We start from the raw sequence: 20194 nt of genomic DNA, 5'->3' as shown, positions 1-20194 counted from the left end.
GCAGACCAAGAAAAGGTAAAATACCTTTTTTTTTTTTTAAATAAGTAGCTCTAGGACTAGGATATGAATAAAACAAAATTTTGCTGAAGGAAGGCAGCATGAAGTTGGAACTACATAAATTTGGAATTCTAACTAGTAAACAACTATACTGAAATTGCAACTTTTCAAAGCAGAACTGCATTTCAGATGACTTTATTGCAAAAATGCCCTCCATTTTTTGGTGCTACTCTTAAGTCAATGAATGCCAGTTGTGAGGAATGGTGTTTTCTAATTATTTCATTTTATCAACTGGTCTTCACTGCAACAGGGAGCCCCTTTTAAATCACAGACTGATGTTCATATAATTAAATTTTCTCCACTTGTGACATGCAACTACTATCAGTATCAAGATGAGCAATTTTGCCTGCAGTTTCCCTCAGAGGGCTGCAGTCAAGCTATGCAATGCTACAGTGGCCTATGCACCCACTGATCACATCAAGACCTTCAGATGCTTTTGTTTTTACTGCCTTGTCCTTTAAACAATCCTGTCTATTTCTGTTGTTTTTGTGCAATTTATTCCAGTAGAGAATGTCTGATTCTTTTTCAGATTCCCCTGATTTTTCACAGTCACAGGACTTCAGTTATCTCCCTTAAGTCCATTTCCAAAGACACAGTTGTGACAACCCTACATGTGCTCAGGACTAAAGCTATGTGCTTAAACTTCCATGACATTCAAAAGTTAAGCATATGTATGTGTACAATTTGTGTGTGTACAAATTATGATCACCTTCAATGACATCTTTTTCAGACCACTTTTAAGCTGCTGTGACTTTCACAGGGGATGCTGTGAACCTATTTAAAATTAATTCTGCAGAATTTTATAGATCTTTTTCCATCTTAGGCATGAGGGAAAACTTTTTTTTAAATGTGTCCACTTGCTCACTATTCTTGAACTAAAGTTATTTAAACCCAGTTCAAGTGTAGTACATTAGCCCTGAGGAGCAATTTCTCTTTTCTCTCATTTCATTCGCAAACTTGTCCTCTAGTGATGAGGTTTTAATTCTTTCTCTCTCCATTTCTCCACACTTTCTTGTAACTGTCCTGTAATGATTAATTCTAAAATATTTTAGTAACTCAGCTAAATAATTTAAATTTAAGTGACCTCACAACTTTTCTACATCCTCTTTTCCCTATATGATATAAAATCAGATCTGTTCAATGTCATGTTGGCCACCAATAACTCCTGTTTCTGTCATGTCTTAATTACTTTCACCTTAAGTCTTTCACTTATGTGTGACAATATTAAGTAAAGCCTTTCCATCACTGTTAATTATAAGTGTGACTGTGAATAATTATTCTCCAAGTTTGCAGGGTTTAATTCACAAATACAGCAGAAAGTATATAACAACTCCTAATACTATATTCAAACCTAAATTCACTAAAAAAGTAAATTAATAAGAGATGTGGTGCTTTCTTCTAATAATAGTCATATATGTGGAAAGATCACAAATCCATTTCTCTGATGAAGAGAGGATTATTCCAGATTCAACCCATTTGAATGAGGGTGGAGATAGGTACAACACATAAAACAGGTAATTTCCAATGAGGGTACACTATACAGCTCAATTCACTAAGCCAGTGACTGGGTATCTTTGGTACCCCTTGCACCATCTGAGTCTTGTTATATTTTTGGCTTCACTTGTCTGTAATAAGCAAGTATTCCACCAGAAAACTACCTTGATAATTCATAAGTGCTGTAATAACATCTGGTTATCAGTTGGTAGGCACAACATCACACAGATTTAATTCTGCCTCGCTCTGCTAACAGAATACATCATTAAAAATAAATCCTCCTTACAACACTCAAGGATAAAACACACACTTAAATTTTTACCTGTTCTAAATTAATTCTAGTCACTTGTCTGATTAAGAAATTCTATGTTTCCAATGAGACATTACTGTGCATGTATAATTTAATATACAAAAATTAGGACTAATTGCATCCCCATGGCCAGCATCTCAGGAACCATCTTCTCATTCTTGAAGGTGTTATTAAAAACTTAAAGGCTTCCCAAAAGTCAAAGTGTATTACAGGTATATTCCCCAAAACTCTTCTCTATGAAAGTGACTTAATGAGGCATTCTGAGTACAGAGAAAAGGAGGGAAAGATAAAAAGCGATGGTTAGCAAAAGATCTGCCAGACCTGTGCTATCTCATTATTACCCATCAATAGGCCAAAGTTTTCTAACCTCTAGCCTAAAGCCGAAGTACCTATAAAATAATATAAATATCATTAAATAGTATTTATAAAATGAATTCACATGGGCAAAATAAAGAATAATACTAAAATACATGTAAATTAAAAATAAAAACAAAAATAAAAATAATAAAAACAATTACTAGACTAAAAATTAAAAATAATAAAGGTGTTAATGGTGTTCAAAAATAAAGCTTCTCAAATAGGCCTATCGTGGATGAAACAGAGACAAGAAAGCTAAGAAGCCTCTGAGAACAACAAATATTTAATTGTAATGTAGAGTCTGAAGTTGAACAGAGGGCCTGATTGCAAATTGAAGTTTTGAAGAGTGAGTTTTAAAAAACTCAGTGAGTGACCCAGAATGAAAGACATAGTTAAGTCTACTTGTATACCAATAAATTAGGTGTTTCTAGTTTTCAGGGTAAAAGAAAAGACTGAAATGTTCTGTCCTAGAACACAAAAATTATGAAAGACAAAATGAGATTGGTTTTTTAGCGTGAAGTATGTTTCTTATCCTGAAGAGTTAAAATTGTACAGTGAAACAGTTTTTTCAGCAGAGATAAATAAAAGTTATCAACCTTGCTATAGTAAACTTAATACAATGTTTTAGTTTTCTATAGTACTGGGAGTTTCACTCTTTTTGTCCCCATTTTTCCTAGTTTTCTTTTCTGTATTCATAAATGAGAAGTAATCTTCAAGAGATATCATAATGAACAAGTGAACCATAGTGAATTGTTTTGGAAGAGCATTATTGACCCGGAAGATAGACTGAAATCTCTCATAACAACACTTGTGGGAAAAGTTGTCCATTTTCAATAGAAAGAGGTGGCTATTGACTTAAAATTTTACCATCAAGGAGAAAATAACCATGGTACTCTCTGACTTCTTTTACTAGAAGAATGCTAGGATTTTTTTTCTTCACTATTATTGATCTATTTACTATTATGTGCCTTACCTCTGTGAGGCAAGGAGTTAGTAAAAACTATGCCTTCACAAAGGGAACTGAGACACATTAGGCCAGTGGTGACACAGGTGAAAGAACAGGGAGCTGAACCCTTGTTTGTCAATCCAATCAAGATTTAAAATCAAAAGGCTGGCTTACCTATCTAGGCCTCTAGCCAGAATTAAAATTGAACTCCCTTGGGGACTTTTTGTAAACTCCTCAGATGAATGTTTTCTACCAGGTACTCTTTCTTTATAGGCAGTGGGACTGTCATAGGTTGACCCTGGCACAATGCCAGGGCCACCATGAAAGGTATGTTTCCAAAATGGTTACTGTGAGATGTGACCCGGAAACAGAAAAAGCAGGCTCCAACTTGGGAATGGAGAGAAAAGACAACACTTTAATAATCTACAGCACAGAAACATAAGGGGAAAAAAGGAAAAAAACCCACACACAACAATCCACAACGGAACACTCCCAAAACACTCCTCCTCCCCCCAGTCCTCTAACATTCAAATCCCCTCTAACACATCAATTCTCAGTCCAGTACCCTCCTTCACACAAGCTCCCCCCAGTTCATCAGAAGAGAGGAGTCTCCCTCTTGCACCATGGGCCTCCCCAGGAAACACAGTTGGAACCTCCTGTGCTTCTGTGTCACACGCGGCAGCCGCCTGGAGAGAATCTGCCGTGGTGACCATCTTCCTTCCATGTCCAGTGCTCTCACCACTGTCCATGGATCCAAACTGCTCCTTAGGTCCTTTTAAGAATGCATCACCCAGTTCCAAGAAGTGGCCTTCTCTCACCATTTGGGACACCTGTCCCCCCCATATTCAGTCCCTGGGGCCTGGGTCTCAGGAACAGAGATCCTTCGCTGAAGGCAGAGGGCTCCACCACACCGTCCCCCTCAGCCTCTGTTCCCTCTAACTCTCCTCGTGGCCTTATCATTCTTGGTTTCCTGCCAACCGCCTCCCCCAAGGTGCAGTCTCTGCATTATCGGAAGAAATTGGTTTCGCCCGTGGCTATGTAAGAGAAAATTCCAGCCAAAGCCACTCCAATCATCTCCTCCATCTAGGGCACTCTCATCTGCTGGCATTTTCTTCACCTACTCCAATCTTCTTCTTTCCCATACTACGTCCCCTCTCAATCCTCAGCTGGGGAGGATCAGTGTTTTTTCAGCTTCAACTCAGTACCAAAAGAGTTAAAAGTTCAGCCCAGTCTGCCCACGGCTGGGCACCCTGCCCCCCCCCTTCTCCTCCTGGCCATGGTGAGGCACAAGATATCAAATTTCAAACCAACACAGTCTTCACAGTCTTTATCACTCTCTCCGGGGTGGGGGTGGGGGGGGGGGGGGGGGGGGGCTGCCCAAACCATCCCAGGTCTCCTCCACCCCTGCACCTTTCAGGGCTCTGGCCTCCCTTCCCTCAGGCTGCATGGCCTCCCCCTCCCCCACCCAAACACAGATGGGCAGGGGAGAGGTCAGACTCCACTCACCACTGGACTCCAAACAGCAAGTCTCTCTGGGAATGCTCTGCTTTTAACCCCTGTGTGTTCTCAAGAGGCGTATCCAAATCCTCAGTGGCCACCCCAGGTGCCAGTTTCAAATCTGGCCACTGATTGGTTTGACCACAACTTTTCCAGAAACACACTTCCTGGTCAAACCACGAAGGGACATGGCAAAAAAAGCAACAAAGTAAAATTAGGAATGTAATGTATTTCAAAACCATGAGTTAAAGGAGATGTGTCAATAGGGGTCACAAGTACCTAGTTTCCTTATATTATTAAGCCTTTTCTCTAAAGGTCTTCAGCTACATCCCAAGTCACATTTCAGATCATGTATATATTTTAAAATAAATAACTTCTGGGAAAATATACATTAAAGAAAAAGAAGAAGAAAGAAGGCTTTCCACTGTGATGTGCTCCCTATAAGTTAAAAACAATATTGTTCCAAATACTATGGTTCTTTGCAAAAAAAAAAAAAAAAATCATGACAGGTTTTCTGCAAAGTGGTATTTTTAGATGCTATCAATAGAATAGTAAGAATTGTCCCTCTCTCTGGGAGCACTGACGTGGCTGGCTATGGGTGACATGCAGAAAAGGAAATAACTTAGTTCTCACCTAAAAGGAACTGACATTTACGTGATTTAAGTTATGTCATTAGCTGGGATCACCTATGCAACTTCTGCTTTGTGGAAGACTTAAAGTTACAATTTATGGCTTTAAATATCTTCATGAAGAACTTTTGCTTATTATAGCAAAGTGTATAAAAGCTGTGGAGAAGATCAGCAAAACCTCAATGGGAATCTGAAATGTTCTCTGTCCATTGATGAAGGTAAGAATACTTAAATAGGATGAGATAATTGATGAAGATAACAATACAGAGAGATCAAGGTTAGCACCTTTGGGGTGAAGAGCACACCCCAGGGCTATCAGCTCCCAGGGTCAAACAGACCCTTACACCAGAGGGTGGGGAAAGGACAGATTTTTGGGAGTGTGGTGAAAAACCTCTGGTCCAAGGCTGTTAACGCCCATCCTCTACTCTGCAGACCAATGTCGCGGCGTGGGGGCTATGTGCCCCAGGCCTGGCAACAGCGACAAAAGGGGCACGACAAATCCCCCTGGCAGACCCTGCAGAATTTCCAGCCGCCACCAGAGTTTCGTCGCAGATGAACAATGAGGCAGCAGCACAGGTATTGGGGTGGGAACTGGGGTATCTTTATTCAACAGCAAACTCCCCAAGTCAAAGGTCCCAAGACCCTGACTCCAGGGCAGGCACTAACTTATAAACCGGGGAGGTCTGGGGGGAGGATACAATTTTTAACCAATCAGGAAGACTAAGCGTGGAACACAAGGTAGGGAAATAAAATCTGTAAACCAATAGAGGATCTTAAGGGAGGGGAAAGGCTTAAGTAAACCAATGGGGTTTCAAAGGATACAAAACTGACACAGAAGGCTCTGGAGGGAAGGGCAGGCTTAGGGAAGGATTGATATCTGAGGAGGGGAGGAGCAGGGAAGGTTTTGGGGGAAAAAGGGTAGGGAGAAGAGGGATTAACAACTTGGCAGAGAGTGGCCATGCAGCAAACAAGAACTGAATAACAATGAGGAAGTGAGTCAAAATTTAGCAATATAAGATACAAAATGGGGAACTGGCGCCACTCCAAAGACACAGGGAGGAAAACACAACGAAATTTCAAACCACAAATCAAGCAGTAAGATATGCCAAATAAAGAAAATAAAAACACAACAGACCAGCTCAGCTGTGACACACCTTCACCCCAGGAAAAGCCACATCCAGTTGAAGGACAGTGGAAGGGATGACATGGCCCATCAAAAGCCAGCCCCCCCTAAAAGGAGTCTTCAGACCCTGCACCAGTGCACTGCAAATGATGCAACAGATCCACAGTTCTGCAAGGGATAGAGTAAAACCCAGCCACCATAGTGAAGAAACCTTGACATTCCTACCTGGTCCAATCCATATATTAAACATCAGAAGCAGCAGTGGCATGTCGAAAGGGACTCTTAGAACCAAGAAGGCGAGATGGAGGGGATGAATGAGACATGATTGGGACTCCCAGGAGGGAGATATGCTTCCACGTAATCTATGTCACTGACTTTGGTATCACACACACAAGAACAATCCTTCCTTCCTTCCTTCCTTCCTTCCTTCCTTCCTTCCTTCCTTCCTTCCTTCCTTCCTTCCTTCCTTCCTTCCTTCCTTCCTTCCGCCACTTCCGCCACTTCCGCCACTTCCGCCACTTCCGCCACTTCCTTCCGCCACTTCCTTCCGCCACTTCCTTCCGCCACTTCCTTCCTTCCTTCCACCACTTCCTTCCACCACTTCCTTCCTTACGCCACTTCCTTCCTTCCTTCCTTCCTTCCTTCCTTCCTTCCTTCCTTCCTTCCTTCCTTCCTTCCTTCCTTCCTTCCTTCCTTCCTTCCTTCCTTCCTTCCTTCCTTCCTTCCTTCCTTCCTTCCTTCCTTCCTTCCTTCCTTCCTTCCTTCCTTCCTTCCTTCCTTCCTTCCTTCCTTCCTTCCTTCCGCCACTTCCTTCCTTCCTTCCGCCACTTCCTTCCTTCCTTCCGCCACTTCCTTCCTTCCTTCCGCCACTTCCTTCCGCCACTTCCTTCCGCCACTTCCTTCCTTCCGCCACTTCCTTCCTTCCGCCACTTCCTTCCTTCCTTCCGCCACTTCCTTCCTTCCTTCCGCCACTTCCTTCCTTCCTTCCGCCACTTCCTTCCGCCACTTCCTTCCGCCACTTCCTTCCGCCACTTCCTTCCGCCACTTCCTTCCTTCCACCACTTCCTTCCTTCCGCCACTTCCTTCCTTCCTTCCGCCACTTCCTTCCTTCCTTCCTTCCTTCCTTCCTTCCGCCACTTCCTTCCTTCCTTCCTTCCTTCCTTCCTTCCTTCCTTCCTTCCTTCCTTCCTTCCTTCCTTCCGCAACTTCCGCAACTTCCGCAACTTCCGCAACTTCCGCAACTTCCGCAACTTCCGCAACTTCCGCAACTTCCGCCCGCAACTTCCTTCCGCAACTTCCTTCCGCAACTTCCTTCCTTCCGCAACTTCCTTCCGCAACTTCCTTCCGCAACTTCCTTCCTTCCTTCCGCAACTTCCTTCCTTCCGCCGCTTCCTTCCGCCACTTCCTTCCTTCCGCCACTTCCTTCCGCCCCTTCCTTCCTTCCGCCACTTCCTTACGCCACTTCCTTCCTTTAGCCCCTTTTTCCTGTTACTTCCGCAATTACATCTCTTCTGTCACTTCCTTCTTTCCTCCTTTCCTTCTTCCTTTTTCTAAAGGTAATATTTATTTTTTCTCTGCTGTTAATTTTGGTGTCTGAATTTGCAGCTTAGGAGTGACATGCCATTCAGGAATATTGTGTTACAGTTCTATTTTCATTGTGTCATATGTATGATGAATTCAGTTTTCAAAACACCATCCTTCTTTTTATATTATCCTGTAATTATATATTTCTAATGGAGAAAAAAAGGTGTGTGGTAATATTTTGTTTCAAAACCTGTAAACTCTTTTCTAGCCAAGGCATTAATATGAACCTCAATAGAGATTCAATATATTCACTGTTCTTTATTTTAAATATAGGCTAATTTGCCAAATAGATATTTTTAATTCAAGCATTCTTGTCTCCATATAATTATTATCCACAACATTCAAATATTTGCCATCACGCTAAATAGACACAGTAGTTTTTTATGTGTAAAAATAAACTTGGGGGTTTTTCACCCTGAAATGTCTGTATGTCATCTGTACCTCAGAAGAGTCTGTATTTTCTTTAAATGTTAAATGCAAAATATTTTATGTGCTCAGCCATCAGATTCTGCATGATTTAGTATTTAATACGTTTCTAAACATGTGCAAAACCAAAACTTATGGCCCTTTGTAAAAAAAAAATCCAATATTTCAACTCCATGTAGAAAATATTACTTTTACAGAATAGTTTTAATGAAGGAGCAATCAATAAAATAAAAGTTTTAAAAGTAAAAAACAATTCTGCCTCAGAATGTTTTATATGTGACATGGATTTGCCAAGTGAAAAGGCCACAACTGTCTTTGTCCCATACTCACTAGTTTCCCAAATTTTTCTCCAGTCAAGGCAACTTGACTAAAGTCAAGTTTGACTTGCCTTGACTGGACAAGTCACGTAAAAAAATATTACAAAGATAGAGAAATATTCTCAGCATTTCACTGGGATAACTAGGAGGTGTGAATTCAGACTGTGCTATTCAATTACCAGCTTGGATCTGAGCAGTCCTTGAGAAACATCTCTGCATGAAGTCCACAGGAGAATTACAGTGAAGGTTCTCCTGCATTAGTACTTGTTCTGGTACATTGATCACCACTGGACCCATCTTCAACTGTTTATAACAATGGAGATCATCAGCTAGAATAAGAATGTGCTCACTTGGTGTAGCAGTGAAGTTTAATTCTTAATAATGGGGGAACAAGTTTTAAAATAATAAACAAACAAAAAAGCTGTGTTTCTTATTTCTGTGGTAGGTTGAAAACATATTAGATTTAGCAGATACTTGGCATGTTTGATTTTGGCATGATGAGACGGTCCATTGACTGAATGAATTGGGATTTGTAATAACCAATTCTTTGTTAGAATAGCTGATGCTCTTGACCACAAGGCTTGCTTGATTCTCTTTAATACTTAATTCCTTTTCATATTACATCATACATCAGTTTATTCATTTTCTGCCAGCTCACCAGGAAGCCAAAAATTTCTCTTTCAAATTCTGGCCATATTTATGAGTATGTTATTTTCCATTATGTACACAGACCACCTGAACTATCATCTTCACTCTGGTAAATACTTTCCTAATGCATTCAATACTCCAGTTGTTGGTGGAACAGCTACACTCTAAATCATCTGTACTGTGAAGATTTTAGGCACACTATTTTCTTATTATCTACTCACCTCTGTCATTTAAACTATTATACCTCTTTTGTTGTCAGTGGAATGCTGTGAAACTAAGAAAGAAAAGAGAAAAAGTTAGGTTCATAATGAAATCTTATGTTAGGATAAAATGTCAGGTCTTGACGGTCTTATATTCGAAGAGAAAATAAATTATAATTTATAATGGTGTTAGGGCAAAAGATGATGTTGAAAGCATGTATACACTTACACATACACACAAAGCCATGTACTTGATATAGTTTTTGTCATATACATACCAGGAGGAAGAATATGAAAACTTTTCGGTTGTACAGAGTACTTCTGCCATAGCTTGTTAAATTTAAATGTATGAATATAACATTTTGTATCTTCCCTCTGATAATCCATTTCCTGTGAAAAACAGGCTCTCAGAATGTGAACATCTCTTTGACCATCTCATACATTTAAAGCTGACAATTAGTTAAATCTTACAAAATCTTATTTAAATCTAATTAAAGTTATAACTGTTATAACTAGTTAAAGTTACAACTGTTCCTTCACATAGCTATATTATTTATATGTAAGTAGGAATTGTACTAAGGTACTTCACATAAATACGCAATTTTATCTCATTTTCTTTCCCTCTCCTTCCTTATTCCTTTCCATTCCTTTTCTTTCCTTTCTGCTTGTATAGGAGAACTTTCTTTTATGTGTGTTCAATCTTACTGTCTCTTTGACAATGACCCAGTACCATAGTTTTCTGGGCTTTAGTATCTCAACAAAACAGGATTAATTCTGCTAAGACTTCCCAAATGAATTCAAAAATTATATAAATCCCAGTGTTTAGATATAAACCCTAGCATGCGATAAATTTGCTGAATAGCTATTAGATAATACAACTGACTTCATTTATCTGCTATGTTAAAGGATGTAAGAAATTTATAAACAAGCTGTAGACAGTGTAATAAATTCCTGCCACATTACCTTCTGGAGGTCTTTATCTTTTGAAAGGTTCATTTTTACGTATAATTTTCTTTCCTTTTCTTATTTTGTTTGTTACTGCATTTTGGTTTTTTGAAAGTGCATTGCCTGCAAAATCCCAATTTGCTGAACCTCCAAGACTGTCAACTAGTGCTTGGGCCTCTCACTCAAGTCTGCTGTCTGCCATGTTAACTGTCTAAACACTGTCAACAGTGCATTGCCATGCTTCTTCTGTTCTGGCTGCCTATTTTGTAGCTATGAAGCTGTGCACAATTCAGGTTCATGAGCCATCCAATTTATATTCTCATGACAAGGCATTATCACATGAGGAAGCTTTATCTCCTGAAAAATCCAAAGCTGCAAGTATAAAGTAGTAAATACTAGAAAGAGGCAGTGTGTGTGTGTGTGTGTGCGTGCATGTCCATGTGCGCATGTGTGTGTTTGTGTCTGAAAATAGAGAGACTTTTCTAATGTCCATTGAACAAAATTTCCCTGAATGTCAGATGAATGTGCTATCCCATTTTGGACCATAGGTCACCAAAGAACTGCACTCATCTCTGTCCTGGTACTGTCCATTCCTTTACCCAGACACCAGGGTGATCAGGCCACTCCTGATGAATTGTCCTGTTTTTTATGTGCTGTCCCTCAGGAGTCCAGTGGGACCAGAGTTATTTGATACCTTCATTAATGACACAGATGAAGGGATCAAGTGCACCTTCAACAAATCTGCAGATAACACCAAGCTGAGTGGCGCCGTTGACACTCCTGAGGGACAGGATGCCATTCCAGAAGGACCTGAACAAGCTCAAGCAGTGGCCCATGGGAATCTCATGAGGTTTTACAAGGCCAAATGCTGGTGCTGCACCTGGGTCAGAGCAATCACTGGTGCCAGCCCAGGCTGGGCATGAACAGATGGAGAGCAGCCCTGCCCAGAAGTACTTGGGGGTGCTGTGGGTGAGAGCTGGACATGAGCCAGCCATGGGCACTCCCAGCCCAGAGAGCCAAGTGTGTCCTGGGCTGCACCCAGAGCCCGTGGGCAGCAGGGAAGGGAGGAGATTCTGCCCCTCTGCCCCACTCTGGTGAGACCCCACCTGCAGAGCTGCCTCCGGCCCTGGGCTCCCACCACAGCAAGGACACAGAGCTGCTGAGAGAGTCCAGAGGAGGCCACCAAGGTGATCATAGGGTGGCCTCCTCTGCTATGACAAAAGCACCTCTGCTATGACAAAAGGCTGAAAGAACTGGGATTGTTGAGCCTGGAGAAAAGATTTAAGAGTTCCTTAGTTCCAGCCTTCCACTACCTGAAGAGATCATAAGAAAGATAGAAAGGAGGGACTTTTTACAAGAGCATGTAACACAACATGTAACATGTAACAAGAGCATGTAACACGACAAGGGGGAGGGGCTTCAAACTGAAAGAGAGTAGGTTTAGATCATATATTAGGGAGGAATTCCTTGTTGTGATGGTGGTGAGGCACCAGAACAGGTCACTGGGAGAAGTTGTGGGTGTCCCCTCCCTCAAAATGTTCAAGGCCCTGTTGGACAGGATCTTGGAAAACCTGGTGTAGTGGAAGGTGTTCCCAACCATGGCAGAGCAGCTGGAGCTAGGTGATCTCTGAGACCTCTTCCAAGACAAACACCTCTATGATACTATTATTCTTTGATTGTGTGTTACAGAAGATGTTGGTTCATTTTGTTGATAGACTGCAATATTTGAGAAAAAAACCCCAAACCTTAAGCTTAAATCCATAGTCTGAATAGACATGTGCCTAAACAGTAGGTTCATTTCTGTCCTTCAGCTTTCAGCTACTCTCATTGTGATTTCCCTCTGTCTCCTGTGCCAATCTGATTGCTAACCTCTCTGCCAGCTCATCTCAAAGGTTTTGATAAGCCTTCTCTTAGACAAATCCTGTTTTTCCCTGCTCCACCCAGCAATTACCTCACTGTTCAGCGAGGCAGCCAACCCCTGCACAGGAGTCACCAGAAAAAGCAACCCAGATCAAATTCCAATTTAAGCTTCCGGACTCTCAGTATTATACTGCACAGCATCTCCTGACAACCTACAGGGGAAATTACAGAAAAGGCCTTGCTCATCTCCCAAGCAGAAAATGCTTGCTTCACTCAGCCCATGACAGTTCTGTGAAAATTCAGCATGCTCACAACCATCATCATTGTAAAACAACCTAGTAGTCAGTCTCGGACAAGTTTTGTGTCTGAGCTGCAGTTTCAGAAAATTATGCTTTTGTTAAATCTGGATAATAGTTTTATAATCTCCAAGGACATTTCTTCTATACTCAATAGCTTGAATTCTAGCAAATGCCAAAGTTTTTAGTAAACTAATGTCTGAAATGGCATAACCACATGGAGTTTGGCTGTTCTCTTATGCCCTTTAAATAAAGGCATGCAATGAGCAGGAAAATTCTGCCCAAAATGCTTAAAGCTTGGCAAGCATAAGCTGAGGTCAAGGGTCCCATAATAGAGAAAATTACCAAATTAACTTTAAGTATCATTGCCAGCACCATCTGTTTTTTGAAGCACTTACAGAAAGAAAAATTTATACAATGCTGATGAAGTATTATGTTTTAAAGGAAAATACATCATGATAGAAAGGATGAGTAAGAACAAAATTTTTTAGCTACTTTGGTAGGATTTTTTTTCCCTCCCTTGTTCTATAGAAACATCATGCTTTGCCTTTACAACTGTACATCTGCCTCGGGAACTTAATCATTACATGCCTGTTCCTGTACTCTTGCACAACGCTAAATAGTATACTCCTCTACAATCAACACCTACACATAGAAGGTCAAGTTTTCTGACCTCTGCAACTTCAGTTTCAAGATGATACTGGTTTTACCTATGAGCTCCAAACTCTAAACAGAATGTGCTTGTCTTGTGCTGGACTTTACATGAGGCAGGCATAACTAATTTACTTCTTTTTGTCTTCTTGGAAACAGAAAATATACAACCAAGTCTAAGGCTCCAGAACTTGAAAATAAAGGGAGAAAATACTTATTTACTAATTTTGTCACAAGTGTATCATTTTCTTGTAATTTCAAATGTTATTTTTATTGCATTTAGAAACCAATTGCTCAGCTCTAGAGATCTACAACATACATGAAATAAAAGTGCACTGAAAATATTCCATTGATGGAAGGAGGCAACAGTTAGGAGTGTGACTGTCCAATATGTGTTAGAACTACTCTTACTAGAATATATAACCCAATTTTTGTGTTTACCCAGAGTACATAAATGATCCTGCAGAGAACAGACAGTTCATTAACAGACATTACAGAAATAAATGGCTCAACTCTTTCTAGCTAGCATCCTTATTAAACATAGGAGTCTAATCAAATACTGGAGACCCTTGCAAATAAACTAGCACAACTAACCTGGGGTCTTGTTTTAAAATTGCAAACATAATGATTAGCAACTGTTTGGAGCCTCTAGAAAGAAAACTGAGAGGACCTAAAATTTTTTTTAATTCTACATTTTCATTGTGAAAATTGAGGTAACATGCTTTTATCTTTTTGCACCTGATCAAATACAGGTGGAGAAGAGCGAGGGGGGAAAATGAAAATAAAAGAGATACTATAGTTCTGATGTTTATTTGGGATGTAAGTCTGTCTCATAAAACAACACACAGTAAGTCACCGGATTTTCATAAACTTTGTTGGCTTTGTTGCATTGTGAAATTTAAATATGTTAAGGTTTCACCATATTCTCCACTGTCTTTTAAAATAATCTCATATACAAGGATGTATCTAAGGTCACATGTCTGTAGAAAGACTGTTTTACTAGAATAGCTTTGATTACTCTGATTAATTTATGAATGGCAAATGACGCCTTCACTGCATTTTTTAAAAAATACTCTAAAAACAAAGGAGATTCTTTTTTCTGAAAAAAATAAAGCTGTTCTGTTAATTGGAACCAAACATATTTCAATGTATTTATGAAGAATCAGAAGAAATTTTACATAGTATTTAGAACTAGATAATAAAACCAAAAGTTGACAAAATATTGTTAATAAATCCCTTTAAGTCCTCCCCTATTTCATACTCACTGTTGTTGGCACGCAAAAATGAATATTTCATTGCAATGAACATTCTACCAGTTCCCATATATTTTGAGTTCTAGACAATTATGTGTTTCAAAATGATAGGTAGTGAGACACCTATTTTGTGTGTATTTTATGAAATGTGAATTACTCCCACCTCCTTTGAACAGATGTGTTCTGCCTGACTATAAACTTCATATTATTACAAAATACAGATATAGAAATACTTTGACTTATCCAGGCTGCTTTCTTAGAGTAAAAGAAAAAGAAAAATGAGAGCTTAGATTTAAAAAAAAAAAAAAAGTTCATTCGTATTGGTGCATGAGAGGATGGCAAGATATCTTTCAGATAACACACTTAATGCAGTTCCATCCCCTTACTACCCTTACTAAGGTCAAACTTTAGGCATTGATGTATTCAGTCAAAATTCTAAATACCCTTCTACCATTCAAAATCTCCTCTCCCAGGTTTGACACCAGCACCAGATTTGAGCAGAAGCTTCCAAGATAACTACTTTGGAAGTAGTGGTAGACTTGGATGTCTAAAAACACAGCTACATGTGATTAAATATCTGGCATATAAAGGCAGCAATTTTCTTTTTAAATATTTGAAGTTTTTTTCATTTTTTCACCATAATTACTATAACAAAAATTACTATAACAGAAAAAAATGTCTTGACAGACAATGCTCCAAAGTGCCTTCTGTTTTATAATTAACTATTAAGTAGAGCACTTGTATAACCATTGACATGCACTCAGTGTAGATGAGATTATGCTTCATCTTTGTATTGGAACAAAATTCAGGAAACTCTCAAATCCCTGCCTCCATGGGCTGGGACACTTCAGGCAAAGAATTTTCCACAAAGAAGCTTTCAAGTCCTTACACAAGGCATCCTATGAGTTTTTGACTCAGTCAGGGCTGTCAGGCAGCTGGTGGAACACGGCTGGATAATTAAAATACAATAGAACCCTTACTATACAGAAGTTCCAGCTGAACATAAGCAGAATTAGTCTTGCATATTAGCCTGCCATCAGCCAAATTCATAATAAAAAAAAAAAATCAACAAAAAAACCCCACAAAGAGAGTAAATAACTTAGAAAGCCGCGCAAGTCAAGTGTATAACACACAGATTTTGTACTCTTGAGAATACATATGAAGAAAGATTATACTCCTGATCACTGGACTGCATAGAAGTGAAGTGGAAAAAAATTAGGAATTAAGATGTATAAAATAAATTTCCAGGACCAGAGATTGTGTTTGAATTTTTTTTTGCACTCCCTGTAAGAATTCATAGAATGACTTCTCTACCTTAGGAAGGACAAATACTACAGACAAAAACTTCAGAGGCAGAACAAAGCAGAGTTAAATAGATTTCTCATAGCAGTTAAATTCTTGTAAGTATACCTGAATCTAGTTCTGTTCTATGCAAGTGAAATTCAGATTTCGGATTTATGTAAGCCCAACTCTGTTTAACAAAGCTGTTTAGGTTTGGTTTTAGAATTTTTGATCATTAGAAAACAGTTACCTGTGAAAGCTAAAATGGAAAGTGTTTTTTCCTTCTAACTTCTTCCTCGTAAAAAACTGTGATCATTAGAGAGATATTATTGGATGTGGCATGCTCAGCGTGAACGTTGACTCCTCACTTCCTACAGTCCACTGGAACATGTACCTTTCATCTAAAGAATTAAAATATATGTTTTATGTTTGTAAATGCTTGCCCACACCAACAAAAAATCTTTTAAAGAGGAAACACATCTCAGGGCCTGTTATGGTGTTGAATTCATTTAAAAGGATATATTAAGAGAATATAAGTTATGTTTGTAGAGGAATAGAGAAATTAAAACCTGGGTATAAGAAGAAATATTTAGATATTGAAAAGGCAGAAGTTAGGTATTTTAAGTGGAAAAAGAAAGGTTTCTGGAGAAAAGGTTTGCAAAGCTATGGTGACAAAAGTGTTTTGGTGGTATTGTTTCAACTACTAATGAAAGCAGTATGTAGCTAAAATGTCAATATTTTTGCCCCAAAGGCCAATGTATTATGCTACTACTTCACAATGCCTTCATGTATAACGCATATTTGTACAAATAAGTCACAGCAGTGAACATAAAGGGCTCAATTCTTTGTTCCTTGAGGCTGATGTCAATGATAACTCTCTCTGACTACAACAAAGTTCAGGCTTCCAGTGAACTGGGACCATAAATCAATTTGCGCTGGCTATGATAAGTTTGTAAAAATACTGAGACAATACCATATAACACAGAGCAAACTGGACCTAGTTTTTAGCCACATAACTGCTCAGAAATTAGACATTTTACTTTTCACAAAATTTGTTTGCCTATTTTTTAACTTCTTCTTATTTTTGTTTGCAGAAATCAGTTTCCTGATTTTATAGTGAATTCAACATGTTTTGTATTTAAATGCTGTGGGGTAAACTTATTTCCACTCAGACTTATTTTGTTGGCAGTATTAATATCCTATTAATGTTAGTCTGAGATAATGTCTAAATTCATTGTATTGATTTAAAATGTTATTTATCTTTTAAAAAGTCTTTACAAAATGTAAGCATCCTTGACTGGCAAATGAAGTGTTGTGAAAGAAAAGAAATTGATAGAAAACAGTGCCTTCCAACTGAATTGTTAAAAAACGGTAAGGACCACTCTGTAATGCACATTCTTGTTTTTCCTATTCTTTCTAATTAGTTGTGTTTTCAGAATTTATGCAATTGAAAACAACAGTCCTGGATACCTGGCTCATGGCCCCTAATGCAGTGACAAAAAAAAATGAGTTTGCCACATTTGCACAGCTTCTTCTGTCTTGCAGTTATACTGAACCTCTAGCATTTCCACTCCAGATAAAATTTTCACTTCCTCCTTTGTCTCAGGGATTTTTGCATACTAATTGTAATGGATGTGAAAACAAAGGTATCATGTACTTGCTGTTTCAGAAGGAAAAAACAAGATAGAGAAACAAAGGTTTTTGTTAGTCTTTCCCATTCTTTACATGATGAATATGAGGGAGCAATTCATTGATGTGTGGCTTGCCATGAAAAAAATTCAATACCTTTGCTACTTTTTTCCCCTGTGATTTCAATAATCAGTTAAATCAAAGACTTTTCTGTAGAAATCTGTATTTAATATATGCAATCTTGGATCCTTTTCATTATTGAGATGAACTTAGGTGATCAAATGAACTTACATAACTAGCATGAGAATTTGTATCTAAGAGCAATTCCATCTGAGTTCTATGTAATTATTTACTCTTCCTGACAACATTATCTTTCTTTTTAATAAAGATACTTGATCTCTTGAAAATCTGGTATAAATAATTCCAACAATTCCATTTAGAAAAATTAAAACAATTTTCCTTTGTTAGCTGTGCTTTACTGGACAAATGTCTCTCTTTACTAACAATCTTTCACCACCTGACCACATGGTGAAATTATAAACAGCCATATAGACAAGAGACGAAATACAGGTTTTGAATAACATCAAAGGAAATTTGTATTGTGGAGAACAATGAAAAAAAGCCCTGCAGATGGTGTGAATCATAGCAGAAATTTCAAGAGAAGTTTTAGTCTGTTCTTCATTAAGTGGTCAGACCACACTATGCAAATGAATTCATCTTTTTCTTCTTAGGTTTCTTCAACATGATTTACTCACTCAAAAGAAGTGACTCGTACATCCCAAAGTTGTGTAGGAACCAAAGTTCCCATTTTTATGAGGTAGGTTTTTTTAAGTTGTCTGAGCATCATATGTTTTGGAGCAAACAAAACATTGAGCCCTCAAAATTTATAAGAGAATGCTCAAAATTATTAATTTCCAGTCACTTTTATTGCTGTCTTTTGAAAAGAAGAAGAATCATGGCCATTTTATTAAAGCTCTGCACTTTGAATAGTGAGATGAATCCAAAAGTATTTCAAAATATGAATGCTCTGTTCTAAAGAAACATTATTGAAGATTTTCACTTTTTCTGAAAACAATTTATCATCAAAGACAACTAATTGTTACAAAACCTGTTGCTACCAACAAATCATCATTTTCTGAAAGAATATTCCAATGTGAAAATTGCCAATTTTCATCACCATTCAGAAATTTGCAATGACACAATTCAAATGAAAATAAAAACTCAAGAACAAAATAGTAAGATAAAGAGGCACATTCTTGAACAGAAAATAAGTAATTTTTTGCTTTTCCTGCCTTCCACCTTCATTCAAGAGTAAAAATAAACACAACTGGGTTTAAAACAATTCAGGTTAGACTGTTTATTTAAAAATCTTTGAATTCAAAGAGTAAAGACTGTATTTCTTTGTCAGGCTGTAAACATCACTTGTAAGATCAAATATTTTCAAAAGTTACTGAAAGCCAAAGTTCTTGAAAGCATGCAAATACTCTCACAAAAATTGGAAAAAGCAAACTTATTAGACAAAAAAGTTAAATATTCCCAACTGCAGAGCTTGGGGATGATTTCAAATCCAAAGAAACCAATCCACATCTCTATTTCTAACAGGATCAGTTGAGATTTCTACTTATGCATGCAATTTAAGACCCTAATTTCTATAATGACAGTAGAAAAACATTTTTATTGCAACTTTAGAGCTTATGAAGTGGAGACAAAGAGCTGTTGAATGGTGAACTTGTTCAGTATTTTATCCCAAAAATGTGATGCTAAGATCTTTTTGTCTTCTTGAAACCTTTGAAGGTACAAATTTTATTACAGGACTCCTTTGGCTTTGAGCCTTTCTTTTACATAACAGCAGATTAATACATTGAGTATACTTTTCAGAAGTCTGTATCTGAGTACAAAATTCACTGTGCATAATGAGATGACTAATTAAGTTGACTCTTACTACTTCATAATTTGCATCTTCTTTTTTGTGACCTATTCTTTGTAACATTGACACACGTAACTACATTTCTGAAGAAGTAACCCATTAAGTGTATCTTTTAACATTGCACCACTTCAGCAAGATAATTTAGTATTTGAGTGAATTAAATTAATGCTACAAATTCTTATGAGAAGAATGGACATATTTAAGGGTCCTTCACTGCCATGTTTATTCCATTAGATGTAAATAGGGATGCCATCTCTACCTGTTTCTCTGATTATACACATTTTTAGTGTCAAGTAAATACATTTCTGTAATATTTTCTGTTTCCACTCTCTGGCCATCATAAATAGCTGAATGTGATTTTTATGAACCAAATGCTTGTGACTGGAGACCCTTTTATGGTGAGTCAAATTATTATAAGTTGTTAGTTGATTATGTCCACTGGAGACTATAGGCAAAGAAAAACCATCAGTATGTGATTGTGCACAGTTTAATCTTCAATCCAGTAGTTTACTTGGAATAATTTTTTATTTGTTCTCCAGAGATCAATCTTCTTTGTTCAAGTTACAGTGAAATCAGATATAATTACCTATCCACAGTTAAGTTGTTCAGCTATGTTTACATGTGGAGGAGAAGAAGAGCGGGCATTGATGAACTCTAATTTCTTCCTTGCAGTGTTTTGATATACATTTGGTTCAGATATTAAAATATTGACATGACAAACTGTTTCCACTGTCTTCCAAGCAGCTAAATCAGAGTATTTTCTA

General features: G+C 38.1%; 2 long non-coding RNA genes across 2 annotated transcripts; one reads left to right on the top strand and one right to left on the bottom strand.

Moving 5' to 3' along the window:
• Positions 1–4577: 4577 nt before the first annotated feature.
• On the bottom strand, positions 4578–11733 carry LOC135291039 (uncharacterized). Its single transcript, XR_010353908.1, has 4 exons — positions 11640–11733; positions 9867–9978; positions 9610–9662; positions 4578–4828 (listed from the first exon to the last, which is right to left on the bottom strand). It is a non-coding gene; the product is annotated as an uncharacterized LOC135291039 (long non-coding RNA).
• A 4-nt stretch (positions 11734–11737) lies between these two features.
• LOC135291040 (uncharacterized) lies at positions 11738–18292 on the top strand. Its single transcript, XR_010353909.1, has 5 exons — positions 11738–12153; positions 14093–14187; positions 15913–15993; positions 17146–17245; positions 18235–18292. It is a non-coding gene; the product is annotated as an uncharacterized LOC135291040 (long non-coding RNA).
• Positions 18293–20194: the final 1902 nt, after the last annotated feature.

This window comes from Passer domesticus, chromosome Z (assembly GCF_036417665.1).
Source record: "Passer domesticus isolate bPasDom1 chromosome Z, bPasDom1.hap1, whole genome shotgun sequence".
Taxonomy (NCBI): Eukaryota; Metazoa; Chordata; class Aves; order Passeriformes; family Passeridae; genus Passer; species Passer domesticus.
The sequence above is the reverse complement of the archived record's forward strand: the minus strand, read 5'-3'. Positions and strand labels throughout refer to the sequence as shown.